Source organism: Notamacropus eugenii, chromosome 2, assembly GCF_028372415.1.
Source record: "Notamacropus eugenii isolate mMacEug1 chromosome 2, mMacEug1.pri_v2, whole genome shotgun sequence".
NCBI classification, from domain to species: Eukaryota; Metazoa; Chordata; class Mammalia; order Diprotodontia; family Macropodidae; genus Notamacropus; species Notamacropus eugenii.
Genome location: NC_092873.1, coordinates 527701461 through 527729024, shown reverse-complemented (window position 1 = coordinate 527729024; position 27564 = coordinate 527701461). Strand labels below are relative to the sequence as shown.

Here is a 27564-nt window from a genome sequence, read left to right as displayed (position 1 = left end):
TTTTTTTTTTTTTAATGAGCTAACACAAAACAGTCACCAGAGTGGAAAGAAGATCAGATTTAAGGTCACAGAATCTGAGTTCAAATCCTAGCTCTAAACTTCTAAGGTGAACAATACAAACTGTTTAAGGCTTGGTGTGGGGGTGTGGGGGGGTGTGAGATAGTGGAGGGCACGGTCAGAGTGAGCTCCTGGAGAGGAGACAGAACATAGGAAATGGCAGGATGAGATTGGAGACTACCAGATTATCTCCTATATAGAATTTGTGACGAGAAGCAGTGAACTAAGATTGTAAAGGAGTCAGATGTTCTGATGCTTGCATTCTATGCTATTAATCAGTCAATCAACAAGCATGTCCTAAGTGCTTTCTACTGTATGCCAGGCACTGCCTTAAGCCGGAGGATAAAAATACAAAGGAAGATGGTACCTGAGCACTAACAACAATGGCGAGTCACTGGATGTTTCCAAGCTTGAGTTGGAAGGAACCTTAATGGCTGTCTAGTCTAACCTGTCTCGAAAAGGAATCTCCTTCCCAACTTTCCCAATAAGTGATCCCCTAGTCTTTGCTTGAAGCCCCCAGTGAAAGGAGCTCACTGCCTCTTGAGCGTCCCATACCACTTTTGGACAGCCCTGTTCCTTAGACTTTATACTGTGAGCTCCTAAAAGCAGGAATTCATTTTGCCTTGCTTAGCACTACCAGCTATTACTAGCACAGTGCCTGGGGCACATGGTAGATTCTTAAAAAGATGCCTGTTGACTTGACTTTGGAAGTTTTTCCTGATAACTACACTTAGCACTTTCCTCCATCCAATGTCCCTAGTCCTTCTCTCTTTGACCAAGCAGAAAAAGTCTAATTCCTCTTGCACATACTGATAATAGCTAATGGACACACACACACACACACACACACACACACACAGACACACACACAAATACTATCTTATTTGAAACTCACAACAACCCTGAGAGGTAGGTACTCTTACTATCCTATTTTACGTTTGAAGAAACTGAGGGAGACAGCAATTAAATGACTTGCCCAGGATCACATAAATAGTAAGTATTTGAGGTCAGATTGGAATTCAGTTCTTTCCTAGTCCAGCAAAGTCAGACCTGTGCTTTAAAAGGATTACTATATTAACTGTGTAAAGGAAAAATTAGAGGAAAGTCTGGAGGCCTAGACACTACTTAAGAGGCTGATCAACTTAATTCGACCAGAGTATTAAGTTCCTACTATGTGCAAGGCACCCTCAGAATTATACAGGGGAGAAATGAGAAGAGCTTGTTGTAGGCTTAGCCACAAGAATGGGCTGGATTCAAGAGTGACAGTGGGATTTGGATGATCAAGCTTGGCTGGAGGTAGGAGTTTGGGGGAAGGGGTTGAACATGACCCCCATGTTTTGACCCAGGGCAATTAGGAGGAAGGATGAGGGGAAGCATCAATTGAAAATAGGTAAGTTAGAGAATGGACAGGTTTACGGGGAAGGGTAAATTTAGTTTGGAATGTATTGCATTTGAAATGTTGGCAGGAGCTCTGGGTGCAGCTGGAAATGAAGTCTACTGGGAATTTCAGGGATGGAGATGTGAACTTGGGAATGGAGGATGATCACCAAGGAGGAAAAAAGAAGACTGGAGTAGTTCCTATACTATCCCTGCAGAGCACAAATTCATTTAGAAAACCACACACAGTATCTGTGTTTTATTGTATTTTTTATCATTTCCTAATTATGTTTTCATCTAGTTGGGCTGAACTGGGGAGTTTGGGACAGTTTGGGTTCTCAGGCCATGAGTAGGACACCTGGTGTAGTGGAGAAAGAGCAGGCTTTGGAGTGAGGAAGGTCTGAGATCCAGCTCTTCAGCCTCTAACACTTAATGACTTACTACGCTTGACTTTCAGTGCTCTAGGCAATTCTCAAAGATGATAAGTTACAAAGCATATATTAACCTGCATTAGCAGAAGGAGTTTCCTTATCCAAACTTTCCCTGAGCCAGTGAGATCACAAGTCCAGTTCCCATTCCCCATCCTATCTTATTTCATAATACTTCCCCTCAAGCTGTCCACCAGGTTTGAAATCATCATGTCATCTCTCACCTTCATGACTTTGCACAAGCAGTCCTCTATGCTTAGAATGCCCTCCCCTCCTCCTGCCTTCATCTTAGAATTCCTAGCTCCCAAGTTGATTGGTCACTTCCACTTAAAATTACTTTGAATATGTTTTGACCTGAAATCTTACTTAATTGCGACAAATTTTATTTTTCATCTGAATTTTGCCTCAGTTTAATTCATTGGGAGAATGTCAAAGAACTTGATTCATTCTGTGTCGGCTTCTCATGGTAAGAATCTATTCTATAAATGGTGACTTCATAGAAGTGAATTGTGGGTATAGAAGCATTTTGCCTTTTTTTTAACCTCAAAGGTGTTAGAGTATTCCAATGAAGCCACAGAATGAGCACTGGAACACTAGCTTTTGCTTCGGTCATTTTAGTACTGCTTGAACTTTTATTACATCAAGAACTATAAAATTGAAGACCTGAAATTATAATTATTCAGTGTGATTGGTACTTTCCACCAAGGTACTTTCCTGGATGACAGAGCTGAAATGTGAGTATTTGTGAGTATAGAGAGACAATAGTGTTTTACTTTGGTCATTTTAGAATTGATTCAACCTTTACTACATCAAGGACTATAAAATTAAATACCTGAAATTATAATTATTCAGTGTGATTGGTACTTTCCAGCAAGGTACTTTCCTGGATAATAGATAGAGCTGAAATGTGAGTATTTATGTATATAGAGAGACAACAACAATGGTGTAGTGGACAGGGAGCTGACCTTGGAGTAAGAAAGACCTGAGTCCAGGCCACGCCTCTGACACACATTGGCTTTGTGATACTCGCAAGTCACTTGAAACTTTCAGGGTCCCGGATGACTCTTAGGACTCAAGTTTTAGGGAAGGCATAGATGTACATTGGTAGAAAGGGTTTCTTTATCCACGAAATCATCTCTTTAGTCCATAGCCCTATGGCTATTTAGGACAAAGGACATTAGCACAAAACATAATTCATCAAAGACCCACTTTGCAAAAATTAGCACATTACATAAGGCAAATGAAATCACATAAGACAAAAAGACTTTACCTGTTTAAACTCAGTGTTAACTCAAAATATGCTAGGATAAATAGGATAAACCATTGTTGTTAAAAAAAAATACCTTATTTCATAAGATCTCAGGAGTCTGCATTTCAAATCCTAAAGAGATTTCTGCTATATAAAAATCACAGTAAATACATTATCATCTATTGCATTTCCAAATGAATAATTTCAAATAATTACATCATTTTTATACAATTTAATCTATAACCCCAAAGAATCCAGAGTTTACCATTTTAGCAATGGTTCTATTAAAATTAATTATTACATTTATGTTAGGTACTTTATCACATTACAAACTGGTAAATTGAGATATTATATCATCAAGGCAATATTCACAGCACTGGTGGTGACTATGAATATGCCAGTGTAGTTCTCAGTCACAAAATACAAAAGACTCTCCATATAGAAGGCAGAAGAAAAAGATTTATTTAAATACCATAAAGCCATATCCCAGAACCAGAAAGCCAAATTCATCATGGTGACCAAGAAGTTAATAAACTTGGTCACAGCAGGGGGCAAAGCCATCCGCAAACCTTCTCTCTCTCAGTCAGGGCCTTCTGACTATCAGCTGTCACAATGTGTCAGTCTCAGACCTCCTCTCCCTCAGCCAGGGCCTTCTCACTATCAACTGTCACAATGTGTCAGTTGGCCTGTGTTCATTCTCCTCTGACCTGACACCATTCACTCATTTCCTACAGGTTCTGCTCCACCCTTCCTGTTCCTTCTCTTCAGCAAGCTCCTCCCACCACATGTGACCCAGACTTCCAAGGGTGATCCAAGTAGATCATAGGGGCCTATTAATTAATGAGAAAGATCTTTCCATTTAAATTACTATTACAGATATCTTACTTGATATCACACAACTGACAGATTTCCAGATTCATGCATTTTCCCAATTTGTCTTAATGCCAGATAGTAGAATAAATTCTGACTTATCATAAGCATCTTATTAGGAGAGACACATTTCACTAAAAAGAGACCAGAATAAATTCAATTTTACACGCATCTATTTTCTAAATGGTACCATATAGAATCTCAATTTATAATTTCAATTACTTAGCATTATTTTTCACAGGGGCCATTTTTTTCCAGTATTTGATATTCAGAATCCACTATTTCCAGCCAATCCACTACCAAAGACTTTAAAAGTAGCAGTCTGATATTAGATTTTGATCTACCCCAATTATCACATTTAAAAGCACATTGTAAATTTGTTCAAAACTGGTCCTATTATCTCAGAAAGAACCAATTGCCTATCAGTATACTCCCAGCCTTCTGTAACTCTTCTCTATTTGCTTTCAAATCAAAGTGTAGTTGTTTATTACCATAGCTCCCCAAAAAATAAATGCATAAAGTTCCTCACAGAATTCCCACTTAAACAAAGCCAAAACTTCCCTTCAACCTTTTTCAAAATACTCAAACCTTGTTTTCTTTGGTATACATCTTCCCGTCATTAGAAAACCCACGTTTTCTTATTACTTCCAGATTTTCTCTTTCTTCTGATTACAATAGTATCTCAATCTCTTTAATCTTTACTTCACTGAGCTTCTCCTTTAAAAGTTGAGCATACATAGTTGTTAAACAAAACTAATGACTTATTAAGGTGTGATATTGACTCTTAATATGCCTGTAACAAACTTGAATTATTGGCAATTCTGTTTTTCACCACTAGATGGAAGCACCAAAAAATCCTTTAAGATGCATTTGGCAATTAGAAAAGTCTTTAACAGCTTACAAAACACTTGGTTTATCCCAATAACACTGACATGCACAATTCACATGAAGATGCAGTTCATTTCATTTTATTTTTTGACTTCACTGTTACTACTAACAAGCTTATCTCCAATCAGAAAAATATGACCTTCCTTTCTTGGCTGTAAAACAATAAATCTGTCGTTGGGGGAGGAGTGCTCTTATTTCTCTTAAAACAAATCCTAAAAAGTATGAAATCCAAAACTCACTATAATATTTTGACATTTATAAAAACATTTAAAACAAAATCTGGAGATGCATAGTAGTGAGTTTACATTTCAATCATAAATTTAGTTTCTAATTAGTATAAAACAAAGACTCTGGCTTATCTAGATTTATCTTCTCTGTCCCTTAGACTGTGGCTGAAATATAGGAGAAAAAGAGACAGACAGAGAGAGAGAGGGAGAGGGAGAGGAAGAGGGAGAGGGAGAGGAGAGAGAGAGAGAGAGAGAGAGAGAGAGAGAGAGAGAGAGAGAGAGAGAGAGAGAGGTTGATTCTTAAGGAAAAGATCCCTTCAAAAGCAAATATAACTAATTCTAGCTCCCATTATATTAAAAACAAACAAACAAGCTTGAACACATAATCTTAGAACAAATACACAGACAAGTACATAAAAGCATTCAAAGGTATATGAGACAGTAATCATAAAGTCAACTGCCAGCTTCTCAAATATTTTACCCTGCTTTTCTGATAAGTCACCCCTCCTGTTCGGAGAAGGTTTTAAGCCCCACTGGCAATTTTCACCTAAAAAAGGTAGAATTTGCAAGCATGTAGCTTTATACCACAAGCATGGTGATTTATTAGATGTTACCTGAGACCACACTATTACACTTCCCAAGCTAAAAGACTCATATACACAATCACTTATTTTTAAAAAAATCAAATTTGATCTTTGATATCACACCCCTTTAGGACCTTACTGACTATGGTACCACTCTGCTTCAGAGAGCACATCTCCTATGGGTTGGCCATGTTGTTTGAATGCAAAATATACACTTGTCAAAAAAACTGTTTTATAGAGAACTCACATGGGGCAAGTGTTCACATGGTGGTCAGAAGAAGCGATACAAGGATACTCTTAAGGTCTGGCTTAAGAACTTTGGGATTGTGTAATATGGGAGATATTGGCATGGGACCAATCAGCATGGGGTGCACACATCCGAGAAAGTGCTGTCCTCTATGAGCAAAGCAGAATTGAAACAATTTTTTAAAAGGCAGGATGCACGCATTTAGAGTATTCACCCCAAATGTTCACATGGACTATTTGTGCCTGATCTGTGGTAGAGTATTCCGAGCTTGAATTCGTCTGAGGAACCACAGCTGCATGCACTGAAGCTTGACTCTAGCACAGGGATGTCATTTTGGTCCTCTTTGAGACTGGATAACAACCAACCAACCAATCAGGTAGTGATATGTTGCTGGGTCCCTCAATCCTTGGAACAAATAACTGCCAAATCTCTCGGGCTAGAAAACATAATTTTCTCAACTCTCCAAAAAAAAATTATGGAGAGCTCCATATTAAGGAGCAACTCAGTGTCCACATTGGTAGGAAGATAGGACTTCCTCAGCCCTCCTATTTCTAGGACAGCCAACTGGGGCATCTTCCCTCCATCTTCAAAAAAAATGAACGTCTTCCTTGAAGGCTAAGCCCAATTACCTTCAAATGTAATCTCCCAATCCTTTTTGGAGAGACCCTCCTTGAAGGGACTGGTCCCAGAAATGTACCTGGGTTTTAAATATTGCCAATAATTTCCGAATTTGATAGATTCCAATGTTCTAACACAAACTCGGACACAAGACAGATAAAAAACAGAACACACAAATTCCATAAATTTCTGTAGTTTGAGAGGGAAGATTTTTTCTCTATCTCTCCCCCTGATCTCCACGAAGTGTCCTCAGACTACAAGAAAGAGATTTATTGGGAAGGCTTCAAGAATTTTTAAAAATCAATTTACAGAGAGGTTTTTATTTCTAAATTTCATGTACAACATTTTCTAACAGCAATCTTAATAAAACAGCGTAGACATACCATGTACAGACATAGTAGGAGACACACAGACACCAACAGACAGACATACCACCCTGAGAGAGTGACCCCAATGTACTCGTCAGCCTTTCAAATCGTTGCTTCTCCTGGTCATTTATCTCCTGTGCCCAAAGTTATCTTTGACTGGTTTAATTCAATTAAATGCTACTGATGGTCTTTACATATTTCCTTATTCAATTTGGTCACTGAAGGTTGTGCTATCCCCCTTCCCCTCCCCATCACACACACAGAAGTCAAATTTTGCCAGTGACTTCACTCTCTATAGACAATAAAGTCCACATTCAAAATCTGCGGTGGACACAAATAGAAAAACTAAGAACAGACACAAAGCATACAACACTCCCCCTTTTTGCCTGGAGAAGATCTGAAACTGTTGTGAATAAGGGAGAATCTATCTACTCCCTAACAGAAATTCTCCCTTTGTGGACAATTTGTTCCACTTGGGCCAGGTGGAATAGGGGGAGGCTCTGATAAGGATCTGGGTAGGAAAGCATTCATCATCTCCATCCCATCACTGCCACCATCTGTTTTGATTGATATTCTAACAAAAGGGTAAACTGAGGCACATCTCCTTGCAAGATAACATTTATTAGCAGGGGTATGCTGTCAATAAATGGGTCCATGACTTGCCTCCATTGATGCCAAAGACCTAAAGCAAGAGGGCAATGCCCCTTAAATAGGGTTTGGGGGAGCATAGAAGAAGGGGTAGATGACATCATGGGATAGAGGGCAATATGATTGGTTGGGAGCTTTCACCATAGGCGCTAGCAACAATCTCCCTTCTTCTCTCATGGAACTAAGCAGTGCTTAGTGTCTGAGTGCAGATGTGAGACAGTGGTCCAGACTTTGGGACAGCCAACCAGACATCCTTAAAGGATACGTGGTGGAATAAAGATGTCATGCCCAGACTCCCATGGTTTCTCCTGCATTCTCCAAAGTCAGTTAAATTCCTTTGAGCAGGAGAGCTGGATTTATAAATATTACCTCTTACAGGCCAGCTGAACTCTGAACCAAGTTTAGAGACAAGTTTCTTGAGGGTGGGAACCTTACAGTTCTTTGTATCCCTCTCCTAATCTGGCATCCTAGATACATGACCTCACTATCTGATGATTTTGATCAGCTTTGATAATAATAAAAGGGAAATGTTTGGCCCTTTAGTGCCAAAGATGAAAGGACAGTGATAGGGCATAAAGATAGTCTTTGAAGGCTCAACATTCTCTTCCAAAGCAAATTTTAGCTCTGTATTATAACTCAGAAGGAAAAGGAGTTGAAGATATCTTTTTACATTTTATCAACTCCTTCAGGCTTTACATCACAGTAATTTCCCACTCATCCTTTCCAGAATGATCTCTCCCTTGTACCAAAGTAAAGAAAAATCCTCCCAACATCTGATATAAAACCTAGTTTGACAATGCATATACTATTTTGTTCTAGCTGGCCCCGCACTTCTCCTGGTAAATTCCCCTCCTAAAATCTAATTAAGGGAGAAGGTATATTTTGTTATGTTCCCCCTCCCCCAATATCAATAACTTTTTCATTACTTAGGTTTCAACTTCTTTTTGCCGATGTTTTCTATTTATACAATTATAGTTGTGCGTATCATTGTCTGTGAGATGCCTAGGTGGCACCATGCTGCATAGAGTGTTGGACCTGTAGTCAGGAAGATTCTTCTTCCTGAGTTCAAATCTGGCCTCAGACATTTACAAGTTCACTTAACCCTGTTTGCCTCAGTTTTCTGCTCTATAAAATGAGCTGGAGAAGGAAATAGCAAACTACTCTAGTGTCTTTGTCAAGAAAACCCAAATGAGTTCATTAGGAGTCAGACATGACAGGATAACAATATTCTTTTGAGCAGGAGAGCTGGATTTATAAATGTTACCTCTTACAGGCCAGCTGAACTCTGAATCAAGTTTAGAGACAAGTTTCTTGGGAGTGGGAACCTTATAATTCTTTGTATCCCTTTCCTAATCTGGCATCCTAGATACATGGTTCTGTTTATTTTTCTCAGAATCAGAACATAAAAATCTTCCCACTCTCCTCTTTTCTTCCCTTATATTCTTCCTTTTGGTACAGTTTTAAGGGTACTGCTGCATTACCACTCTAGCTCATCGTCAAAGAATGGTCATATATCTTGAACAAATCAATTGATCAAAAGTAAATAGGATATGAAGAAGTCCTTAACGGAACTGAAAGGACCGTGGGGGCTTTGAGCCTTTCAACGAATGTATATGACACCACATAGAAAACACCTTGTGTTTGTTTAAAGAGAATCCATCATGATTTGTGGGGTTTTGGATAAAACAGCAAGCCACTCTGGAAGTTTGAATATTTGAACAGGCAATTAGTCTCTCCAAAACAAATTTACTTTAGAAAGGGAGGATCAAGTTTCCCTCCTAACTTCTTCCCACCCCCTCTCCTACATTGACCAGTTGATAACTTTGTGAACTTCAGACTATCTGGCATTGACTTCCATTGGTGTCAGTAGCTGTATCCATCAGAACCAGTAGCACTGTCCCTTGAGTGGCAGTGGCAGATGGCAGCATCTCCACTGGGAGCTGAGAGATACACTGAGAATAAACTAAATACATTGAAAAAAGATAGAGCCTACAAAGGTTCCAACCCTCAGAGCCCTTCAGAAAGCAACACCTAAGAAAGACTTCATGCACATTCCAAAAAAGGATGAAAGGACTTAGAGTTTACTGTTTGACCACATGTCCTCTAAGTTTGAACCCTTTCTTCTCAGAAATCTTGGGCATTCCAAAGGGGAGTTTATTCCTCAGCTTTTTTTTGTCTGTAACAACTATCCTTGCTATACCTGAAGAGTAAATACTTTTTCAGAATACCAATAAAGTCAGGGGGACAGAGCCAAGATGGCGGAGTAGAAGCATGGAACTCTTTGAGCTCTCCCCACAAAATCCTTAAAATACCTGTAAAAAATGACTCTAAACAAACTCTAGAGCAACAAAAGCCACCAAAGGACAGAGTGAAACAGATTTCCAGTCCAAGACAGACAGGAGAGGTCTATTGCACTAGGTTTGGAGCAGCTGTGCCAACACAGATGGGACTGGAGAAGGCTTCAGGGTACAGAATCATGGGCAGCTGCTATGTTTTCTAGATTTCTCAACCCACAAATGCCAAAGACAGCTCTGAAGGTCAACGAGATAGCTCTTTCACCTAGACCAGAGGGGAACATTGTCCTGACCCAGCCCCAGCCCAGCTTCAGCCACTTCTGGAACTCTCAGCTTATAGACAGTGGGGGAATTGAGAGGCTGATCTGAGTTGCAGTCCTGAACAGCAATCCTGGGATGAGGAGGAGCTGGCAGAGCTGATGGAGGCTGTGAAGAGAGAATACAACTCACAGTTCCAGGGAAGTCAAGAGTGCTTGTGGTTGCTCACAGACCAGAGTGCAGGCCATGAGAGGAGTAAAAACCTCTCCCTTGACTATGGAAGAGCTGAGAACTTACAGGTCCCTACAGATATCTCAGAGAGCAGCTGCACAAAACTTCTGAAGCCTGGGGTAGAATACACTCCACTTGACAAGGGGCTCAAAAGTCAAGCAATGGGCTGGGGAAATGCCCAAAAAGGGGAAAAAATAAGACTGTAGAAGGTTATTTTTTTGGTGAAAAGGTATTTTCTTCCATCCTTTCAAATGAGGAAGATCATAGCATTTAACCAGAGAAGACCAAACCTACAACTGGAGGAAGACAGCAAGATCAAGGCTTCTACAGCCAAAGCCACCAAAATGGTCTCAGGTCATGGAAGAGCTCAAAAAGGATTTTGAAAATCAATTAAGAGAGGTGGAGGAAAAATTGAGAAGAGATATAGAGCAATGCAAGAAAAGCATAAAAAACCAAGTCAATAGCTTGCTAAAGAAGACCCAAAAAATGCTGAAAAAATAATACCTTTAAAAATATACTAACCAAAACTGTAAAAGAGGTCCAAAAAGCCAATGAGAAAAAGAATGCCTTAAAAAGTAGGATTGGCCAAATGGAAAGGGAGGCCCAAAAACTCAGTGAAGAAAATAGTTCTTTAAAAATTAAAATGGAGCAGATGGAAGCTAAATACTTTATGAGAAATCAAAAGTTTATAAAACAAAACCAAAAGAATGAAATAATAGAAGATAATGTGAAATATCTCATTGGCAAAACCACTGATCTGCAAAACAGAGCCAGGAGAGATAATTTAAAAATTATTGATCTACCTGAAAACCATGATAAAAAAAAGAGCATAGACATCATCTTCCAAGAAATTATCAAGGAAAACTGCCCTGACATTCTAGAACCAGAGGGTAAAATAGAAAAGGAAAAAAATTCACTGATCACCTCTTGAAAGAGATCCCAAAAGGAAAACTCCTAGGAATATTGTAACCAAATTCCAGAGTTCCCAGGTCAAGGAGAAAATATTATAAGCAGTTAGAAAAAAGCAATTCAAGTATTGTGGAAATAAAATCAGGATAACACAAAATTTAGCAGCTTCTACACTAATGGATTGAAGGGCATGAAATTTGATATTTCAGAGGTCAAAGGAGGTAGGATTAAAACCAAGAATCACCAGCAAAACTGAGTATAATACTTAAAGGATAAAAGTGGAATTTCAACGAAACAGAGGACTTCCAAGTATTCTTGTTGAAAAGACCAGAGCTGAATAGAAAATTTGACTTTCAAATACAAGAATCAAGAGAGACACAAAAAGGTAAATAGGAAAGAGAAGCCATAAGGAACTCATTTAAGTTGAACTGTTTACATTCTTACATGAAAGATGATATTTGTAACTCATGAGACTTTTTTCAGTATTAGGGTAGTTAGAGAGAATATATACATATATGTGTGTGTACATATAAATACATACATATATGTGTAGGTGTGTATGGGTATGTATGTGTACATTACACATGTGTATGTATATGTATATGTGTATGTGTGTGTGTGTATATATATATATATATATACATATATATATATATATATATATATACACACACACACACATATGGGAGGGCACAGGGTGAGCTGAATATGAAAGGAGAATACCTAAAAAAAATTTACTGTTGAGTGGAATGTACTAGAAGTAAGAGAAAGGGAGAGGTAGAATATAACAAATTATCTCACGTAAAAGAGGCAAGAAAGAGCTTTTACAATGTAGGGGAAGAGGGGGGAGATGAGAAGGAGTAAATGAGCCTTACTCTCATGGAATTTGTCTTAAGAAGGGACTAACACACTCAGTTGGGTATGGAAATCTATTTTACCCTACAGGAATGTAGGGCGGAAGGGGATAGACGAGAGAAGATAATAGAAGAGACAGTAAATTGGGGAAAGGGTAATTGGAAGCAAACATTGTGGAGGTACAGGTCAAGGGTGAGAATGGAATAAATGGAGGGCAGGACAGGACAAAAGGAAATGTGGTTAGTCTTTCACAACATAACTGGTATGGAAGTGTTTCACATGGCTACACATGTATGACCTATTTCAAATTGCTTTCTCAATGAAGGTGGGTGGGGAGGGAGGAAAGGAGACAATACAGAACTCAAAGCTTTAAAAATGAATGGTAAAAATTGTTTTTGCATGACATTGGAAAATAAGATGTACAGGCAATAGGATATAGAAATCTATTTTGCCCTATAGGAAAATAGAGGAGAGGGAGATAGAAGAGGTGGGGTGATAAAAGGGAGGACAGACTGGGGGAAAGGATGTATGGTATCCTGGGGTAGAGGTGGGGAGAGATGGGGAGAAAATTTGAATTCAAATTCTTGTAGAAGTGAATGTTAAAAACTGAAAAATAAATAAATTATATATATGTATATCTATAAAATCATTCCAGTGACCAGAAAAAATACTAATAAATTCAGGCTGATAGTCAATGGGAGTACACTGATGGGGGCTCAGGAAAGACTACTAAAAACACCAGTGACCCTCAGAGTTTCATGTAGAACCGTGAGAAGAAGAAGTTGCCTTCTGAGGACCCACTCTATCTATCCGAATGGGAATTAAGAAAGTATTCCAAGAGGAGAATGCCACAAAATCATATCCCATTACATTCATATGACACAATTTTTTCACCCTTCCCCAATCTAATTGTTTGTATCACAGAGGGTGCTGCTATGAATATTTTGGCATATCAGATCATAGATTAAAAGCTGGAAGGGACCTTAGAGAGACAGAATGAGACCTCATCATTTTATACATTAGGAAACCTGAACCCAGAGAGTTTCAGTAGTTTGCCTGAGGTCACACAGGTAGTAAGTGACAAAGCCAGATTTCAAATCCAGAATTTCAGATTCCAAATCTAATACTTTTTCTATCACACTACACTGAACATTGTTTAATTAGATCTTTTTTCTTTTACCTTTTCAAAAAACTTGCCTGTGACATATGTCTATGATCATTCTTTTTTAAGGAGGGAGAGAGAGATGACAAGTTAAATACCCTAGATTAAGGTTTCTATGGGGTTTGTGTGTGTATGTGTGCACGTACATACATGGGGGGAGCATGCATATGTGTGTATGTGTATTGGTGCATGTGTGTGCCTGCTCCCTGGATCCCTTGGAAAATAATGTATGTAGACACCTCAGCAATAATACTTTTAAAGACAGAAAATATAATATATTTTGTTGTTGTTCAGTCAATTTTCAGTTGTGTCTGACTCTTCATGACCCCATTTGACTTTTTCTTGGCAGAGATACTGGAGTGCTTTGCCATTTTCTTTTCTAGTTCATTTTATAGATGAAGAAGCTGAGGCAAACAAAGTTAAGTGACTTACCCAGGGTTACATAGCTAGTAAGAGTGTGAGATCAGATTTGAACTCAGATTTTCCTGATTCCAGGACTTGAGGTCTATGCAAGGAACCACCTAGATGCACACATATATATACATGTGTATATATACACACACATATATATTATATGTAAGACTGAAAAAAATTTTGTTAAATTCAGTTACAAAATCATTTTCGAAATACGTTAACATATCCTCCATTAAAAACCTTCATCCTAGATCGATATTGAAGCAAAATATTAATATATTGTGCTTAATAAGAAAATTCAATAAATAAAATTTTTTAAAACCCTAGAGTAACAGAATTGGATTCAGGATACCTGAGTTTAGATCCTATTTCAGAAATTTACTAGGTAAGTGATCATAGGCTACATCCTTTAACTTTTCTGAGTTTTCTCAGTGTCCTCAAATGTAAAATGGGAATAATGATACACAACCTAGCTCAGATGGAGGTTGTGATAAAATATTTTGCAAACCTTAAAGGATTATGTAAATATATTACTATTGTTAATATTATTTTAATTACTATTTCGGTTATACATATATATGTATATCTATGCATATAGATATACATATATGAATAGGAAAGGAAATTCAGGTGTTGGATTTGTGTTGGGCTATCTAATTATATTTTATTTTTCTTAAATTACATTTTTTCAATAAAGAAATCTGCTTTTTCTCTCTCACACACATATAGCCTGCCCTTCCACATTAAAAAGGAAAGAAAAAACAAAAATCTTGTAAGAAATATACATTAGTCAAGCAATACTTATTCCCATATGGGCATGTCTACAAAATATATTTCTTAGTCTGCACCCTGACTCCTATCACCTCTCTGACAAAAGATGGGTATCATGTTTTGTCATGGATCGTGTGGAATTGTGGTTGGCCATTGTGATGATCAGAGTGCTTAAGTCTTTCAAAGTTCTTTGTCTTTATAGTTACAATACTATAAATTATAAATAAATCTATTATAAATATTATTTATTATAAATAAATACTAATAAATAATATATTACCATATAAGTTGCCCTCTTCGTTCAGCTCATTTCACTCTGAATCAGTTCCTACAAGTATTCCCAAGTTTCTCTGAAACTATTCCCTTCATAATTTCTTATGGAGCAATAGTAGTCATAACTCTCCAAAACCATCCTTTTCACAATTTCTTGTGATATGATACTGTTCCATTACATCCTTATACCATAATTTGTTCATCCATTCTCCAATTGATGGGTGACACTTAGTTTCTAGGTTTTTTTATCACCATAAAAAGAGCTGCTACAGATATTTTTGTACACAAGAGACCCTTTCCTCTTTCTTTGGGGAAAAATACTTTATTGTTGTATAGACCTAGTAATGATACCACTTAGCTAAACAGTATGCACAGTTTACTCACTTTTAGGGACACCATCCCAAATTTCTTTCCAGAAACCATTTCACAGCTCCACTAACAGTGCATTAATGGGCCCGTTTTCCCACAGCTCTTCTAACACTTGTCATTTTCATCTTTTTTTTTTTTATCAACTTTGCCAATCCGGTAGGTGTGAAGTAGAACCTCAGAGTAGTTTTAATTTAAATTTCTCTATTTATAAGGGATTTTGGAACACTTTTGTTCACATGGTTATTGACAGCTTGGATTTTTTTCTCTAAAAATTGTCAGCTCATATAGCCTTTGACCATTTATCAATTAGGGAATGACTCTTGTTCATATAAACTTGAGTCAGTTTCTTATACATGTTAGAAATAAAACCTTTTTCAGTGAAAGAAACTGCTAGGATTTTTCCAGGCACCCGTTTCTCTTCTAATTTACCTGCATTAGCTTTGTGCAAAACTTTTTAATATTATGTAGTCAAGGTTATCCATTTTACCTTCTGTCATCTTCTCTACCTTTTGTTTGATTGTAAAATCTTCCATAATTCCTTTATGATGTCACCCTTTATGTCTAACTCAAGTATCCAATCATGCATCCATCATGTATGCTCAGCCTTCCCAGAACAATTTATATTTCTCCAATTATTTAGGTCTGTCTTTATTTGTGTAAAGAGTGTTTTATATGTTGTATTCACATACTTCCTGTGTGTATGTTGCATATAAATTCCCTCCTGTAGTTATTTTAGATGATCATTCTCTTTCTATATTTTCCTTCTGGGTTTTATTGATAATAGGAAGAAATGCTAATAGTTTAGATAGATTTTTCTTATATGCTGTGAGAATTAGGAAAATAAAATTGATTCTATTTTGTTATCGATTTCATTCTGTATCACTGCCAACTTTTTTGTAACTGTTCAAGTCATGTTTCGTATGTCTCAGAATTAAGTTTGGAAATTCCATTTTCCTGTAAATCTGTCATTGTCTCTGAGTTTAGAAGTTCAGTTCTGCAGCTAGTCACGGTTCTATTCTTGTTTTGAAAAAATTTGTTATCCTTGAAGGATGCAGGTGGATGCCAAGGAGTCTGGTTTGTCATTTGGTAGTCTAGAACACTATCTCTAAACTGCACTTGCAGGTGGACTCAAACAATGAACATTTCTTAGCCACAGGATTGAAGGAAAGGTTGTCACTAGCCCCCCATTCCCAATTTTTGGCCAATCATATTATTCTTCATGCTTATGATGCTATAAGCTTTATAACCAATCATATAATGTTTTCCCCATCTATGACACTACCTTCTCTTCTGGATGTTCCTCCTTTTGTACATAAAAGGTAGCTGTTCCCCTGATTCAGGGTCTTAGCTTTTCTGAGAGGGTTGAGACCCTTTTTACTGGCAAATTTGCTCTTTGTCAATAATTGATAGTGCTTAGAACTTTGTGTCTCAGTTTACCTTTATTTTGATTATAACAGCCAAAATCTTGTTGAAGTTATTGTTTCAATTCACTTTTAGTTTTCTCATGTTTTCTAAGTACATTATAATATCATCTGCAAAAGCGATGTTTCCCTCTTTTCCAATGCTTATTACCTCACTTTCTTTTTCTTTCTTTCTTTTCTGCTTTACCTACCATCCAGCATTATGCCAAGTAATAGTTGTCTTAATGGACATTCTCACTTTTCCCTGATCTCATTGGAAAGACTTCTGTTTTATCTCAATTGTATGTAATGCTGGCTTTTGCTTTTAGAAAAATACTATTGAGAGATACATATTGAGAAAATATCCATTCATACCTATGTTATCTAGTCTACCTTTAAAAGAAATGGATGTTGTATCTTGTCATGGGTCTATCTCATTTAATTTGTTGCCAAAATAGGGACATAGGAAGAAAAAGTTTGGGCAATTCTGATGTACTGAGAATTTAGAAAGAAAGAAAATATGTTTTCAAGGACAATAAGGAATACAGTGTCACAAAAATTTCCATGTGATGAAACTCTTTTGTGTACACGACTTCACTTGCCTTGACTTTCTCACTAGATACTTTTGCTAGAGAGACTTTGGCCATTATTTGGCTTGTTAGTGAACCATCTGCCCAATGAGAGCCGCTTGTGCAAAGTGCTGGAGATTCAGAGACAAAAAACAAATCCCTGCCCTTTTGGGACTTAGAATTAATTGAGGGGACAGCAATCAAGTTAATTCAAAGTATGTGTAAGATAATGCAAAGTAATTTCAAGAGGGAGAGAGTATTAATAACTGTAGGGATCAGGAAAGTTCTTGCGTTGGGAGGGATTCCTGAATTGTCTTGAAGGAAGTTAAAGAATCTATGAAGCAGAGGTGAGGGGGAAACAGAGAGAAAATGCATGTGGATTTGGGAATGTATGAAGAACTGGTAGCAAATCAATTTGCCTAGAATCAATCAATAAACCTGTGGGAAGGCACATAATAGGAAAGGTAAGGCGGGGGGGAGGGTTAGGTATGGCTTTAATGTCTTGATAAGGAATGTGCATTTTATCCTTGAAACCATAGAAACCCAACCAAGGTGGGAAGGTGACATGATGAGATTTATGTTTTAGGATCATCAATTTGCTCAGGAGAAGACGGATTGGAGAGAGAATAGACTAGAAACAGGAAAACCATTTGCAGAGTTTTAGTATTACAGAAATTTAATAGAGAGGTGATAGGGACACGAAGATAGAGTAGAGGCTGAGTGAGTGGAGAAAAGAGAGGAGAGAAATACAGTATGGTAGGGGGGAGAAATCAAATAAATTTCTAGATTTTTAGGACAAAGCTTAAAATTATCTTCCTGAGTTCAAATCTGACCTCAGACATTGACTAGCTGTGTGGCAGGTCACGTCACCCTGTTTGCCTCAATTTCCTCATCTGTAAAATGAGATGGAGAAAGAAATACCAAACCACTCCAGTGTCTTTGCCAAAAGAACAAACACCCAAATGAGATCGTGGAAGAGTTGGGCATGACTGAAAACTACGCAATAACAACAAAATGCATAAACATATTTAACAAGGATGTATGCCCTTCCTGATAAAGATAGCCTCCATTTTCAACAAACAGATTGTATTTTGAGTTGACAGAATGTGCAATAGATCGTTGACTCATTTTTCAAAAGCAGAAAACTTTGGTGATACCCAGCTTTTAGAAGTAGAGGAAAGTTTGTGTTAGTTAGGGGTCCCTCTTCTGGTGAACTATGATATAGCAACACCCTTTTATTAGGTGTGAAAGCCCAGAGAAAAGAATTCCAAAAATGTGAGACCAGAGGATCTCTAACATGGAAAAGGTTAATAAACCCTGGCAGATGGTTAAAACTGGAACAATCCTTGGATCAGATAGTGGTTCAAAGTGTTCCTGGTAATATAACACCAAGCTTTCAATTCATTCTATTACAGGGACTTATCACAGGTGAAAGTGTCCTACTGGTAGAAAAATGGAAAGGCCCCTGTGAGGGTTCACTTTATAACCACCTCTGTCTAAATGCATTTTTTGATTCTTCTATCCATGTGAATTGGTATTTTCTCTGCTGATACAGATCACAGCCTCTACAAACTTACTTACGTTGTGTGCCTTTTTTTTCTTCCATATTTTGCCGTAAGTGCTCCTAGGACTTTTAACTTAAATCTCAAAAGCTTTCCTTTTTTTCTTCTCTTCTTTTCTCTTTTATCATTCTTTTCTCTTTCTTTTCCTTTCCTTTCCTTGGTAGATATTTATTTGTAACTTGTTCCCTTAGAGGGTTATCTGGGGCTCCGAGGGGTTCCATGACCTGCCCAGGGTCACACAGATAATATCCTTCAGAGGCAGGTCTTGAACCAAGTCTATCTGTTTACAAAATGGATTATTTACCATTTACTACACCCCATGATCTCTCTTTAAATATTTCAGGGATGATATTACAATGTTTAGACTGTCTGTCTGTGGTTGTTCATTTTCACTGCATTTTTAGTCTACCACCTGTGATGCCTCCCCCTTTCACAATCGTCCCCCACCACCATAGATCAGTGAGAGCCATCATAGCTACATTTCCTTTAGTCTCCTGGAATGTGATTGATCCCAGCCTGGTGAATGAACTTATTGAGGGCATGAAGTGCTGTCTCACCACCTCTCCACACCTTTGGAGTGTTAGCTTCCTATTTGACGCTTTCATTCTATCCTTCTTGGCTTAAAGGGAAAACAGGGCACCCTTGCCATCTTGCTCCTGTTCATCCTTGTCACCCCCATGGATCTGGCCCTTCCTTGGTCTTCCTCTTGCCTCAAACATAGCGGAAAATGGAATTTTTGTTGATCACAACCTTAGGTCATTCATAACATTTGTACAGAATCCCATTTCCCTTTTATATTTATTTTCTGTTAATCTGTTCTTCCTTCCATCTTCTCATTGTTGGAGTGTGTGTGTGTGTGTGTGTGTGTGTGTTATCAAAGAAGGTTGACAAGTTTCTCATATATCCCTACTGGACTTTTGCACAGCTCCTTTTCTAAGTTGTTTGTGTTTAGGTCTTCAAAATCTCATTCTTTAGAACTCCTCGTGCCTCTTGGGGAGACACATGTAAACAATTATGTAAAAACAAGCTCTCGATAGAATAAATTGGAAATAACTGCCGAGGGAAAGCAGTGACATCAACAGGGAATCAGAAAAGGCTTCTTTCAGAAGGTGGGATTTTAGTTGTTACTTGAAGGAATCCAGAAGTATGAGAAGGAGGGAGCACATTTCAGGTATGGGGGTCAGTCAGTGAAAATGCATGGAGTTTAAAGATGGAGTGTCTCATGCAAGGAACAGCAAGAACACCAGCATTCCACAGTCACAGATAATATGACCATGTATAAGGTGCAAGAAGACTGGAAAGGTGGGGGGAAGGGGTAGGTTATAAAAGGCTTTGAATGACAAACAGCATTTTTGTACTTGATCCTGGAGGCAATAGGAAACACTAGTTGGTCAGAGGTGTGGTAAGACCTGTGTTTTAGGAAAATCACTATAGTGGCTGAATGGAGGATGCATAGAGTGGGGAGAGACTGAGGCAGGAAGATCTACCTGCAGCTCTTGCAATAATCCAGGTGTTAGGTGAGGAGTGTTTGTGTCAAGGTCAAGGTAGTGTCAGAAAAAGGAAGGGGGTATATTTGAGAGATGCTGCAAAGATAGAATTGACAGCCCTTGGCACCATATTGGATATGGGTGTGTGTGTGTGTGTGTGTGTGTGTGTGTGTGTGTGTGTGTGTGAAAGAGAGAGAGAGAGAGAGAGAGAGAGAGAGAGAGAGAGAGAGAGAGAGAGAGAGAGAGAGACTAGAATGAGGAATCCAGGATGACTCCTACGCTGTCTGAGAGGATGATGTTACCTCTGTGATAATAGGGAAACTATATGATTTCTCTCCTTTCTCTAAATTCTGTAGCCTGCTCTCCCAATGTATGGTATTTGTTTAAAAATTCCCTCTTTTCCTTTTCTCCACCAAGAACTCTTAGAATGATCATTTCCTCTCAAAGTTCCCATCATTTCTCTTTCAGCAATTCTTTGTGGTTGGAAAAAGTCCAGAATAACAGTTTTCCCTATTCTTTCCTCTTCTTTTAAGAGAAATTATCATTAAGAAAAGTAAAAAATGTATTAGCTCCTGTGCTTTTGACAGAGACAGGGAGTTCCAGCTAATAACTGAAGTCTCCCATAACTACCCTAGCTAGCATTCCCACATGACAGGTTTGTGATCTTTCTTTACACAAATGCTCTTTTTCTGCTCCTTTAAGAGAGCTGGTAAAAATCAATTTGCAAAGAAACACAAACTCTTAAATAAACTGTTGAGGAGAGACATAGACTCTCTCTAGGACCCATGAGAGAAATGCCCTTCTGATGACTCTACAGAGAGGACTTGTTTGAAGACAGAGCCATCAGTGACTGAAAAATGATGGCTACATGGCATGGTGGTCAATGCTCAATGTGTGTAAGGGCTTTTCGGTATCCCAAGTTTATTATCAAGAAGCTTCGAAATCAAATGACTGTTTGTTGAATATGGGAGGCTCCAAAAAGACTGTAGGGTTCATACATGATAGAAGGGTGACTGTCTCGAGTTGTACTTCAAAAGGTAAAGATTGAGTACAAGAAAGCTGTGACTGGAGACATTAGGAGATAAAGCAGTGAGAAGAAGAAATAGGAGGGGAGAGAAGGAGCCAAAGGGAGAGATAACCCAAATTAGAAATAGAAGAACAAGCTGAGTGTGAGATGAGTCACAAAAACAAAACAGCAACAGAAGACAAAGAAGGCTTCCAGCTGGGAAACGACTTCCAACCGGCAGGCTTCACAGCTACTCTGCTGGGAGACTGAGGATTGGAAGAAGTTGATTAACTAGAGGAAGGCTGGATCCCTTGAGAGGGCTCTTTGCTGCTGTGCCTAGTGGAGAAGAGCTGAAAACACTCTCTGGGATTATTACTCTCTAACGCTTGCTACGGACTGAGTGAGGAGAAATCTCTCAAGATATCTGGTTATCCTTTTTTCTCTACACTTTGAAAGAGAGAATCAGAAGGGAAATACAGCTTTTGCTTCTGTTTTGCTGTGTGTTGCTTATTGGAGGAGAGGTTTGGCTTTGCTAGAAGCTGGAGAAAGCTGAATCCTGTTGAGACAAGAGCTGGCTGGGTTGGTCTGCATTACTTAGAGACCCAACCTGAGCAGCTTCAAAGTTTCCTGGCTTAAGGGAACTGTTTATCATTAAACAGATGCAGTGTTGATATTTCTTTTGCTAAAAAAAAGCATAACATTTCCTTGTCATCCTGTTAAGAGTAGTTGTGAGGTAAAACAGCTTGTACTCCATCACCTTGAGTAAAAGAGATGCTTTGCCCAATGGGAGAGTGGGAGGGGAGTAGCTAAAGGAGAGGTAGGTTCATGTGGTACCAATTGTTCCTGGAGGATCCAAAAATATCAAAGACTGAAAGTCCAAAGTGATATGCCCTATTCATGTATCTCCCGATAGGTTTCTGTAAATATGTGCACATTCTTCCCCATGGATCCTGTGTGCACTGGGGGGAGAATGAGACTTTGTGGGGGAAGGGGGTTGTGATATTTTGATTATTCTTTCTTTAACTTTGTAGCAAATAAATGTTATAATTATTCTTGCTCTTTTCACGTTCGGTGTTTAAAAGTCAATAGTGTAGTGACTGATCTTGTGAAAATGGGAAGGGCAGCAATGGTGGCTTAGGGATAAGAGGGGCAAGTAGTAGGATTGTACACACATACATACACACAAAGACACACATAGACACACTCATATACACTCATATTTGTATATACACACACAGACACACATACATATACACATTTCAGGGCTAATCTTAGGATCCTGAAAAAGTGCTTGAATTAAAGCCTTATGGTCATGGCCATAGCTAGGAAAATCCAGTGATCACATTGGGAAAAACATACAAGGCATGTAGTAAGCATTAGTGCAGGTTGGGTGAGTGAATCAGCCCAGAAAGAAAGAATGGTGTTCTGGGTGTCACATTGGGCAGCACATCCACAGGCTCTCCTGCCGGAGTCACTTCATCTGTCTGTGGACACAGCTAGAGTAGAAACTCATGTAAGTACAAAACACTTGCAAAGTAAACACATAGTAATATTTGGCTGGGGAGGGGGAGCCCTAACAGCTTAGATTATGAGAAAAGACGTAATTTTGTCAAGACAAACTACACACCGTGTTCTTAAGCATCTGTTCAATTTTCAACTCCCTTTGTCTTCTGAAGCTGGAACCTTCTATAAGCAGCCTTTGGGAAAATACCAGTTCTTCCCCTTAGGACTTTAGCTTCTGGCCAGAACCTCAGAGTCCTAAGAAGTGTTCTCTAGGTCCTCCACACAAACCCCCAGAAGTCCACAGTGATGCTCATTTGACATGCTTCAGGAAGCTCTCCATCCCATCCTGGCTAGAAACCCTGGCAAGACATCAGATTTCTCTATTATCCATATCAGGTCTATTTATGGCTGCCCCCAGACGGCTGCCTCATCAGCCCTCACCTCGTTTCCTTCGTTCATCTGACCTGACTTCCTTGACCTCTCCTTTGGAGTCACATTTATCTCATTGTTGTTGTTGTTTTGGTTTTCTAATTCAAGATTTTTAGTTACAAATCCCATCACCCTTCCCCCATCCCCACCTACTGAGAAGGAAGGAAAAAATAAAACCCATTACAAATATATATAAGCATACAAAACAAATTTCTACATTAGTCATTTTCCAAAAAGAAATGAAAAGGATAAAATAAGAAACAGAAGAAAACATGCTTCAACATGTATTCCGAGCCCATCAGTTCTCCATCTAGAGATGGGTCAAGGTCCCATCATGAATCCTTGGGAACTGTGGTGAATCATTGTGTTGATCAGTTACTAAGTCTTTTACAGCTGATTATCTTTACAAGGTTGCCATTATTATGTAAATTGTTCTCCTGCTTTTGTTTATTTCACTTTGCATATGTTGGTACCAGTCTTCCCAGGTTTTTCTGAAACCAAACCCTTCCATCATCATTTTTGTAGCACAAGAAGCTGCTTCTACCTTAGAAACATGTGCCCTCGAAAGAGACAGAATGTCATATGCTCTTACTTAGTTACAGATGTACACTGCTCTTTCTTCTTTCCAGTCTTCTCTCTCCTCCTCTTCCACCTTCCAACTTTCTAACATGTTAAGATGCCCTTGGGCCACTTCAAAGTCTTATAGTTCGTTTCCTTCTTACACACACACACACACACACACACACACACACACACACACACACACACACACCCCTTCAAGATGACCAATCAGAGTTACCATGGGCTACCCAGCATCTCTGAAAGGAACAGAGCTAATCCCAAGGTAGCAGAGAAAGGAAATGGATGTTACCATGAGTATCAATGACCCTATGAACTGACCTGTCTCTTCTCCAACTGGAGTTATCCCTATGGCCAAAGGTGAATGGGCATTAGGCTCTTGATTACTGGCTAACAGAACAAAGCTAGCTCATAGAGACAGAAGCCTCAGTCTTGTTAGCAGCAATTAATCAGACTTTCACATAAGCCTGTCTGAGCCTCAATATCCTTTTATGTTAAATGGGGATAATAATACCTGATACAGGAGGCAGCCTGACCTAGTGGATATAAGTCTTGGAATCCCAAGGACCTGGGTTCAAGTCCCTCCTTTGACCCATACTGACTGTGTAACCTTGAAACAAGTCACTTCACCTCTGTTAGCCTCCATTTTCTCACCTGTGAAATGGGAATGATAATAGCATCTCCCTCCCAGGTTGTTGTGAGGACCAAAGAAGAGCTGAATGGAAAGTATTTTGCAAACCTGAAAGCACTGTATAAATGCTAACTATTGTTATTAATTTCAGACTATGCCCTTTGACCTCAGAACAGAAATTCAGTGCATGGTGCTAGCACAGAGACTCAAAATAGAAAGCCCAAGGAAGAAAACTAGGAGAGGAGGTGGCCAGTTGGCACCATGTGGAAGCCACAACAGATGGCCCCGTTTGATTGAATCAATTCTGGTTGCTTTTCTAAAGTCTAAATTTGTACATATACTTAAGTGGAGGAAATATATTTTCATGGAAATGAGAAAATTTGTCAGGAACTTAGACATAGAAGAGAGTTGGTGACCATATCAACATCAACAGCAGATATTTGTTAAGCACCTACTATGTGGCAGGCATGTGGGGTATTTTTGTTGTTCATTTTTCAGTCCTGTCTGACTCTCCACGACCCTATTTGGGGTTTTCTTGGCAAAGATATGGGAATGGTTTGCTATTTCTTTCTCAAGCTTATTTTACAGATGAGGAAATTGAGGCAAACAGAGCTAAGTAACTTGCTTGGGATCACACAGCTAGTAAGTGTTTGAAGCCAGATTTGAACTCAGGAAGATGAGTATTCCTCACTTCATACCCAGCATTCCATCCACTGTGCCCCTCTAGCTATCCATACTGGGGATACAAAGAAAGTCAAAAAAATGGTGCCGTCCTCAAAGAGCTCAAATTGGAATGGGGGAGACAACTTGGAGATAAAGTAGAGATGGGAAAAGGAGTGAAACAGGGACAGAGAAGAGTATGGGGAGGGCCAATTATGTGCTTTGGGGGAGGCACTATGGGAGGAGCTGGGGATGCAAAGATGAAGAAGAAACTCTCTATCTTCCACGAGTTTACCAAAGTGCCCAGAGATAAGGGAATTCAAGAGTGTATGGGCTTTAATATCAGAAGCTGGGACTTGAAGGAAGCTGGATATTCTAAGTGGGAGGCACAAGGGGAGGATAGACCACCTTCCATCACCTATGCCAAGGCATGGAGGAGGAAAATGGCACCCCAGAAAGTACCTGGATTTGACAGATAGGTGAAGTGGGAAATTACCTCTAAGGTAGATGGGAGGTGCTCCCACTGTGGTCTGCTTTTGTAATATTAATTAAAGATCTTCCCTGCCCATTAATAAACTTCACCTGGAGCCCATTAACAGAAACTTGATTAGGGGAGGCTTGTTTTATAGGAAGGCCCACACCTTTTGTTAATTAATGAGGCACTGGGTCAGGAGGGTAGCAGTGCCCTCCAGCTCTGAAAAGTGTATTTATACTCTGAGGTGAGGTTTTGCTTTTGGAGGCTTGGAGGAAGTTTCATGTGCTAAATGAGACTTTGGGTATCCATTAAGAAGCCCTGCCCCCCAGTCCTGGGGGTGGAGCCAAGATGGCAGAGTAGAAAGACACACATACTCAAGCTCTTCCCCCATAGCCCATAAAATACCTGTACAGAAAGACTCTTAACAAATTCTAGAGCAGCAGAAGCCACAGAACAAGAGAGTGGAAGAGATTTCCAGCCCAGGATGACCTGGAAGGCAGATGGGAAAGGTCTGTTGCACTGGGATGTGGAATGGATCCCAGCCCAGCCTTGGCAGTGTGGTGGCCAAGAGGAGGACATGAACAGGCCTCAGGGGTGGAATTCCCAGGAGTAACAGAGGTTCCCAGATCCCTCAACCCACAGACATGAAAGGTAGCTTCAAAGGTCAGTGACAAGGCAGCAGGGTTCTCCCCTAGCCCCAGCTCCAGGCAGCAGCCCAGGTGGTGACAACAATAGCAGTAGCAGCAGCAGCAGACGATGGCAGGCAGGCAGCATCTGACTTCCATTGTTGGATAAAACCTCTAGTGGAATTGAGCTGTTTATCTGAACCTCAGCCCTGAGTGTCAGCCCAGCCCCTGCCTAAAGCCCCTGGGGGAATTGAGCAGCTGATCTTAATCTCAGCCAAGAGCCCAGGAAGTAAACTCCTCTACCTTGATTGTACCACCTTGGAGGAACTGAGAACTTACAGTTCCCAGAGTATAACCTACTCTTGACAAAGGACCCAAAAGTCAAGTAACTGGTTGGGAAAATGCCCAAAAAAAGGGAAAAAAATAAGACTGTGGAAGGTTACCTTCTTGGTGAACAGGTATTCTCTCCCATTCTTTTGGATGAGGAAGAACAATGTTTACCATCAGGGGACGACATAAAAGTCGAGGCTTCTGCATCCCAAATCTCCAAAATAAATATTCAATGGTCCCAGGCCATGGAAGAGCTCAAAAAGGACTTTGAAAATCATGTAAAGAGGAAAAATTGGAAAGAGAAATAAGAGCAATGCAAGAAAATCATGAAAAGGAAGTCAACAGCTTGCTAAAGGAGACCCCCCAAAAATGCTGAAGAAAATAGTACCTTTAAAAATAGGCTAACTCAATTGGCAAAAGAGGTCCAAAAAGTCAATGAGGAGAAGAATGCTTTAAAAAGTAGAATTAGCCAAATGGAAAAAGAGATTCAAAAGCTCTCTGAAGAAAATAGTTCTTTAAAAATCAGGATGGAACAGATGGAAGCTAATGACTTCATGAGAAACCAAGAAATTACGAAACAAAACCAAAAGAATGAAAAAATGGAAGATAATGTGAAATATCTCATTGGAAAAACAACTGACCTGGAAAGTATATCCACGAGAGACAGTTTAAAAATTATGAGACTACCTGAAAGTCATGATCAAAAAAAGAGCCTAGGGAGGGAGGAAGAGAAGTTGGAACTCAAAGTTTTAGGAACAACTGTCGAGTACTGTTCTTGCCACTAGGAAATAAGAAATACAGGTAAAGGGGTATAGGATGGAGACAAGGGCAGAGAGGGATGATAGAAGAGAGGGCAGATTGGCAGACAGGGCAATTAGAACGCTTGGTGCTTTGGGGTGGGGGGAGGGGACAAAAGGGGAGAAAATTTGGAACCCAAAATTTTGTGAAAATGAATGTTAAAAGTTAAATTAAAAAAAAGAGGAGCCTAGACATCATCTTTCATGAAATTATCAAGGAAAACTGCCCTGAGATTCTAGAACCAGAGGGCAAAATACATACTGAAAGAATCCACCAATCACCTCCTGAAAGAGATCCAAAAAGAGAAACTCCTAGGAACATGGTAGCCAAATTCCAGAGTTCCCAGGTCAAGGAGAAAATATTGCAAGCAGCTAGAAAGAAAGAATCCAAGTATTGTGGAAATACAATCAGG

The 27564-nt window shown here is 39.1% G+C and overlaps 1 protein-coding gene across 2 annotated transcripts in view; it reads left to right on the top strand.

Annotated features, from left to right (window-relative positions):
- The first annotated feature begins 2407 nt into the window (after positions 1-2407).
- The window catches only part of C2H1orf141 (chromosome 2 C1orf141 homolog), a 64018-nt gene continuing 38861 nt past the window's right edge, over positions 2408-27564 (top strand). Inside the window, exon 1 of one of the 2 annotated variants that reach the window (XM_072649768.1) lies at positions 2408-2596. The gene's annotated coding sequence lies outside the window, so the exon portion shown is untranslated. Of the gene's footprint in view, positions 2597-2758; positions 2770-27564 lie in introns of those variants that run through there. The other variant, XM_072649769.1, reaches the window with a different exon arrangement.